The sequence below is a fragment of the Gobius niger genome (assembly GCF_951799975.1).
Source record: "Gobius niger genome assembly, chromosome: 10".
In the NCBI taxonomy this organism is placed as follows: domain Eukaryota; kingdom Metazoa; phylum Chordata; class Actinopteri; order Gobiiformes; family Gobiidae; genus Gobius; species Gobius niger.
In genome coordinates this window covers 23,928,009-23,934,008 of record NC_136861.1, presented here as the reverse complement: position 1 = coordinate 23,934,008, position 6,000 = coordinate 23,928,009, and positions in this window count along the sequence as shown.

Here is a 6,000-nt window from a genome sequence, read left to right as displayed (position 1 = left end):
ACTGAGTCTCATTGCGTTGTTCCTCTTCTGTGGTGGGGGTTGTGCTCCAGCCAAAATTAATAAGAAGTTTATTTGGGCCATATATCTGCAGAGAGAAACACTGGTATTACATGGGCGTCACTGGGTAGATTCATGATTACATTATGGCAGCTACAGGTGCAGGGGGTGGGTAAAGATGAGGGTGGAGTGTTTTATATCTCATTTACGTTTGCCGGGAGAGAGAGAGAGCATACTTTTTCCCAATATAAAAGCTTTAAATCTTCACTTGAGGTTGCACACTGAAAATTGTACTTGTCTTCTCTCAAACCAGTGTCTGTTGCCAAGAATCGTTCTGTGGGCCGTTTGGCTTTATGTCCTAATATTCTTTCCAAAAGCTGGCGAAGGCAAATTAAAAAGTCTAATCCAAATTGAAGGACACTGTAAACAACAGTGTTCTGTTTTTTTTAGTTTTTTTTTTACATAAATGTTGCCACAGTAATAATTAAAGAATACTGTGGTGATGTTCTAAAAGCTCTTTCAGCATAACAAATGCATTTTAACAGAGGTCTCTTTAATACCTAGGATTAAGGTTTTCACCACTGCCTCACACAGGAGGTTAGGTTTGTTATTTGAGAAAACCTTCATTATATTAGGAAAATAAACAACAGTACTATGTATGCACCAAATTTCCACATCTACTTTTATAGCATTTTTTCTTTACCAACCAAAAGTCTGTTTTTGGCCAGGGTGTATAGTCCATATCCTATGATACACAGGAATGGACAGTCATAGCGCTGTTCATTCAGAGCCGAATGAAGGCATGGAGAGTGTGAGGCGATTATGTCACATTAGGAAAGGAAAAATGAGGAGAGAGCATCTTTGAACAGTGTGGGCTTTGTGTCAGTCGTATACACACATTAATATTTCCACTCAGCAGCATATGACACTGATAAGAGCCCAGAATACCTGTGAAAAGCTTTAGTGGCATCAATAAAATATAGACAACTTCTGCTGCTTTTTCCAGAACACTTGATGTGTTGTGCTGCAGCTGTGTACAACACTTAGAACAATGTTGACATTTTTTCTTTAGAAGAAGTTAAATCTTTTGTCTGTTTTATTCATATTAAGTGAAGCGACTAATTTCTGCCTTGCTTTTTTGTTTTACATTTGTTACACAGTAAGCACTTTCCTCTAAGTCAGAGGTGGGCAATTCATTTTCACAAGGGGCCACATGAGTAACCTGAAGTGAGTTAGACGGCCGCTATGCAATTCGGTGCAAATTGCCTGGGGGGCTGGATTCAGCCCACGGGCCTCAGTTTGCCCATGACAGCTCTAAATCTACTACAAGTCTACAGGGACCAGTGGTATTTACTTATACAAAGATATTTGAATGAAAATAATAAACAGTAATGCCTAGCGTTCATATGACAGGTTTTATGGAAACCTGGCTGGCTACCTTCAGGGCTCCTCTGAAACGGTAACACACTCTAGTGAAGTTATCATGTAATTTAAAACCTACATGTGCAAAATAAAATACATTTTTATTTGGCTTTTTAATTTTTTTTTATTCAGCTTCCCTTGCACTGAGAAGAAGTAGTGGATTTTTATGAAACACAGAATGCCAGTATATTTCAAACCTGTCACCATTTGGAGAATGAAGGTAGTCCATCCTAAAGATGAGACACCCTGCTACAAACAGAGTAATGTAGTGTACTCCATCCAGTGTCAGGAAAATTACAGTGAGCAGAACATTGGAGAAACCCAGCAAAACACTGGCCCAGGAAAATATTAGCCATGGAAAAGAGATGGTTTGAGAGGGGAGTAAATGAGGCCATTTTTGTGAAACAGCCAAAAGTCCAGTCTCAACAGGGGTGGACCCCACACCTTTCTATAAAGGCTTATTGAGATCAGGTGAGCGACCCTCCTTTATTAATACTAATGGTTATTCTCAGCCCTCTGGTTCAGCAGCAGAGTAACTACTTGCTGATTGAGTGATACTAGGTGGGTGTCGGTTTTCTCGTTGAAGAGTCTTATATATGACCAATCTGGCTTGGGTACAGTCTCACATTCTGACCACAAGAGCTAAGAAGAAGCTTCTGTGAATAGAAGTGAATTATCCTCAACCAAACCCAGTCCAGGCGACGATCTAAACCCTGCTACAATACAGTAGTCATTGCAGAAATAGGTTAGTGATACAGTGAATCTTTTAAATCAATGCATTTCAGTGATAAGATTGACACCAAAACGCTTGTTACTGAGGCTAAAGTGATCAAGTCAAAAATACTTTGGTGAGCACGCAGGACCATTTTGACGTGAAGCCTCAGGGCCAAGAAAAATTGGTCAGAAAGCTCTGGTACGTATTAGACACGGCAAGTATAAAACAAAAAATATTTTTAAAACAGAACTGCTAATAGAAAACAAGAACACACACTGTAGAGTGCCCTTTTTACACAAGTGCCAACACATTGTTCACATCAGATATTTTCAGAAACATGTAAAATTAAGGCACTGCCTCCTAAAAGGTCCAGTGGTTCTGATATGAAATGTCCGCAAGTAGCCCTCACTCCAACCCGACTGCCTTTTGGTTAAATTTATCCACTACACCAAAACACAAGGACAATGGCACCAAAGTGGTTCATTTTTATCCGAGTGGCGGAGATAAACTTTTTGAATAATGATGTTGTTTTGTTCCCTCATGCACACTCCCGCCTTATCAATCATGCAGATGCAACCTTTTAAGGCAGTGATTGACGCTTCCATGTCAGGGCTGTTTCCATGGATACGCTGATATCCAATCCATTCTCAGGCTCTAACCCAAACATGGAGCCAGAGCATGGTGCTTTTGGTGCATCATTAGTTACACAAACACACCATTTCTGCATAATGCTTTTTTTTTTTTTTTTTACAGAATTATACATCCCCTTTGCCATAGGAGCAAGTCAGACAGCCATCGAGTGAACACATTTCATTTAGAGATGCAAATTGCCCCTTGCAAAATGTAAAATTAAATTTCACCTTATTGCTACTGGAGAGATATTATACGGAGACAGAGGTGGAATCTTTTTTCTCACTTTGGGGCTCAGCTTGCATTTCTCCTGGAAGATTAAATGACAAGTATCCAATATCAGAGCTATTAGGCTGTAGTGTTTGCGGCGAGGAGATTGTTTTCATATGTAGATGAATAGATGTCGGTAGATGAGCCCTTGTTGTGCACAGCAAATGGGGCGAAAATTGCTGTTTTGGCCGATGTAATATTTCTGCTTTGTCACAGTGGCTGCTGTGCATTTTGGGCCCTCTGATTACCCCCCTCTCACCGCCGAGCCGCTGCCTGCATGTCACTATGGAGACACTGGTTGCTATACATCAGCCAATCACGGCCAAGCAGGGGAAGTTGAAAGGTGTCAGTGCAAGGAGTGTACCAGAGTGCGGCAAAAGTTTAGTTAACTTTTCTGTGCGGAACAATCCGAAGAAATAGAGCAAACAATGGAGTGAGGAAAACCAGACTGTTTGTGGTGTGAGTTTAACTGCATGTACATGTAAAGAAGTATTCAATTTGTGAGTTGAAAGGGAGTTTTCGGTGAGGTACAAAGAGAAACATGCAAAGGAAAACCATAGGCACAGTTCACACAGAAGGACTTTGAGGTTAGTGAAGGGAATAGTGAATTAGTGACGCTTTAGATGTGGCTAATGAGGCGGTCTCCGGGGAGCGAAGGTGAGATCTTAAGGTCTTACTTCTACTGTGGGAACAAAGGAACACGGCATGATTCCCATTCAGGTCAGTTAGCTTGTCCAGTTCCACCACATCCAAAGAACGCAGAGAAAATGTGCTACTTTCCACGATTAAAAGATAAGATAAAGACATAATAAAAGCTATACAGAGCAATATCCAAATTCTGTACAACTCTATGCTCTATATGGGAAGCGAAGCATCGGCATCCGTCAAAAAAAAAAAAAGTCAAATTGTTTTAAGTTCGCAAGATTGAATTAACCATCTGTCGTTCCGCCATTTCAGGTTTAACAAAGACTGTAAGTGCTTTCCAGTCCCAAAACAAAACACGAAACCACTTAGTTTCTTGAGAACGGCGCCTCTGCTATGTTTTGTCAATAGCTACTTCACCTTGATCATGGAAAAATAATTGAGAAAACATTCAGCACCTCTCAACATTTATGCGCGCAGGGCCGTCGACAGACTTGCTGGGGCCCCAGGGCAAGGAGGTTTCAGATGGGCCCCCCTTGCATAATAGAAATAATAGAAAACTGGTTTTATGTCGTTGATTGACGTTATACTGTGACTGGAGTGGATGGTCTTCGTTTGGGTAGAACTATTCGAATTTATCCCAGGTCATCCCCACCCATTATTTTCCTAAGTGGTGCTTGATATAAAATTTTGAGAACTGGGTTATAGGACATTGCACTACCAAAAAAAAACAATTCTTTACCTCATAAATCTTTACCAATGCAAGACAAGGTCAAAGTCCATTTTTGTCATTTTACAGATCTACTTTTTTCATTCTACCCATTCATTTTGTCTGATCTCGGTAAACAATTTATACGTTTGCCCCGGGGAATGTGGTTACGACCTACAATCAGATTTCCGAAAGTGCTTTGTTTTCCGCGCTCTGCATGGCCGATCTTTGCCTGCTTTGTAAATGGGTTTGTAAATGACATGAGCGCGCGCAGCAGTGTTTTGGCTGTGCTTGTGGCAGTTTTGTCGCTCACCTGCGTCGCGTCCAAACACACAGGATTAAAAGTGTTTCACTCTCTCTTCCCCTGAGAGGCGTGAGGATTAGAGCTGAATCACAATGTAGCATAATGAGGATTCAGTGAGGGATTTTTTTTTTTCACAATGCTTGAGTGCTAATCATCTTTAACATGTGGAAGTGGCAAAAATCTATGTTGCTACATGATGAATGCTATAAAATACTGATGCATGAACAAACCTGTCAGCAACAACAATCATGTCCTTTAAGTGCATATGACAGGTTTTAATGCTTTTGACAATATGACTTATTTAAAAGGATAACATCAGTTGCATAATTATCGTTTTATTTCAGTGAAGCAGCAATTTTGATGAAGAAAAATTACTTTTATTTGAAATTGTAAGCTGCTGAGAGGAAGTGACATAGAGGAAGTTAACACTCATATATATAAAAAGGAGAAGCGTCATTCAATCCTTACGCACCATGGATCTATTATATTAAACTTACGCAAGCGGACAGTTAGCAAAGAAGCTACTCCGGCATACTTTTCAGGTTCCATTAGCTTCCTCAGTGTATTTCCCCTATAGCCATTAGCATTAGCCACCAAACATCTCAAATTACGAACAATTCAGATGTTTTCAGCTGTTGTCAACCCATCGACCACATTTAGGGGAGGCCAAAGCCTAGTTAGAAATAATTAACAAATGTACAGACCTTTGAATAATTTATTTTAGATACAAATTAGCATCTAAAAGTGTCCAAGTTACATGCTGAATGCTAAATCACGTTCAAGTTTAGGCTTTTCATGGGTCTGAGTCACAAATACATATCTAATGGACATTAAACATCATCTTATGACATGTACATAATAAAGAAACCACAGAAAAGTATATAAAGTATAAATATAAGCAAATATTTCTGTGCAGTTTGGGACTGTTTTAATCAAAGGACAATCATTACGAAACAGCAGGGAATTACTTTTCACGGGTATAAATTATAATTTAAAGTTTATACCGTATTGTTATTTTGGTCACTTTATCTGGTTGTTACAATCAGATTGACAAAACGTTAATGGCAGTTTGTGTCGCTGGTTTGTTTACTGATAATCAAAATTAGCCCATGAGGAAAAAGGAATAATTATTAACAGAAAACATTGGTTAAGTTAAAATATAAATATAATATAATATGATTGAACAAAATGTAACGCAAGCCATGTTGATGTCAAGGCTGCCATCTCCTGCTAGTATGGGTCAATAAAAAAAAAATCATAAAATATATATATCATTTTAAAATGTGGCAAGAACATTGCAAAAATATCAAA